The sequence below is a fragment of the Cyprinodon variegatus genome, unplaced genomic scaffold (assembly GCF_000732505.1).
Source record: "Cyprinodon variegatus isolate N-32 unplaced genomic scaffold, C_variegatus-1.0 Scaffold1077, whole genome shotgun sequence".
NCBI classification, from domain to species: Eukaryota; Metazoa; Chordata; class Actinopteri; order Cyprinodontiformes; family Cyprinodontidae; genus Cyprinodon; species Cyprinodon variegatus.
In genome coordinates, this window is record NW_015151530.1 from 217,363 (window position 1) to 219,296 (window position 1,934).

Sequence of the window (1,934 nt, forward strand, 5' to 3'; positions counted from 1 at the left end):
CTAAGTCACCAATTTAGTGCTACTTGGGGCAAACCGTTACCTGCTTGATTATCTATCTATAGCTGACTTTAACAGTTTAGAAACCAAGACGAGTGTTTTTAAAGTTGATTAGACAGCTGATGATTTAAGGTGATTTTATTTAATCTACAATATTTCACACTCAGACAGGAAGTCTGGCTTTCTGGGCTACCAGCAGCACGAACTTCTCTTTGTTTCTGCTACAAAAAACATTCCTTTGGACCTATATAAATTAAAGTAGATATTTAACTTTACTTTATATAACGAAGAATTTCACTATTCATCCAGATCATAGATTTATTTTTATGGGAAGGTTAAAATTGTTCTTGTCAGCTAAATGCCAAGATATTAATAGAAAGGATTATATAACAATTGATTTAACTCTGGAGTTTATATTCATTTTCTTAGGACTTGATAAGAGTTCTTTTTGAATTGTCTTACCAGGACAGAAAGATTGGATCTTCTACACGCCGCAAAAATGATATTAAAATGAATTAAAAAATCTTAAAATAAGTGACTTTACCCTTAATTTAAGAGGGTACAGTAAATAAGATAATCTGCCAATGGAAGGAGTATGTTTAGCTTTAGAATAAGATAATTAGATATTATGGACTTGATATAAAAGGCTGCAGTTGTTTTTTTCTTATTTCAAGTGTTGATTGTCTTTTTCCATTGGTAAAAAGTCACACTTACCTGCTCAGTTCAAAAGGAAAAGCACTTGACTTAAATAGAAATTTTTTTATTATTTTTTGCAGTGCAAGCTTCACTCACTACATGCTGATAAACTGGGGATCTATAAAGGAAGCCAGACTGAATGTTAACCTGAAAAAAATGAACGAATGAATAGGAGTTTATCTCAGACATTTTTTGACAAACAACAAAAATGAATCAACCAAATAAACACAAAAGAGACTAGTTGGCATCAACCAAACCAAACAACAATTTCCAAAATAACTAAATTCACCTGAACAGAAATAGAATTAAAACCCTCCAGCAAATTAACCTGTCAGTATAAACAGCCAGAGAAATGATTAATGGAACTTGTCTGAAAAGGGGGATAAAGAAGTTATAAAACTTATTATTCACACCCAGAGGTGTCAAGTAACAAAGTACAAATACTTTGTTACTGTACTTAAGTACACTTTTTAGATATCCATACTACTTCTACTTCTATTCATTACATTTTCACACAAGTATCTGAACTTTCTATTCCTTACATTTTTAAAGCAAACGTTACTCGTTACTCTTGGCTTTGGTTTAATGTTTATAAATATATATTTCCCGTCATGTGCTCCATCCAATGCAGATCATTGGCTCCACCCACATCTAGTGAAAATTAGTGTAATTAGATGAGTCATATAAGGCAGACACTCATTGGTTAGCTAAAGGAAATCATCAGAAGCAAGCAGGTGTTCTTCAAACTGCTCTATACTTATAAAATGAAGTTGAAATGTCTGAAAGACCTCCCTCATCCTTGGCCCTATCTCAAAGAATTTTTTGAAATAGTCAAAAATGTAACTTTCAGTTCATATAGTGGCTTTACTTTATACTTTAAGTAGTTTTTGGAGCGCATACTTTTTCACTTTTACTTGAGCAAAGAGGTCAAGTTGATACTTCAACTTTTACCAGAGTGTTTTTTAAACTGCAGTATCTATACTTCTACTGAAGTAACAAATGTGGGTACTTTTGACACCACTGTTTATACCCCCCTCTTCCCTCTAATTGCACTTGAATTAACTTAAAGTAGAGAAAAAATCCTGTTAAACTTAATTTTTATCCAATATTCACACAAACAATAGACAGACAGACAGACAGACAGACAGACAGACAGAGAGACAGATAGATAGATAGATAGATAGATAGATAGATAGATAGATAGATAGATAGATAGATAGATAGATAGATAGATAGATAGA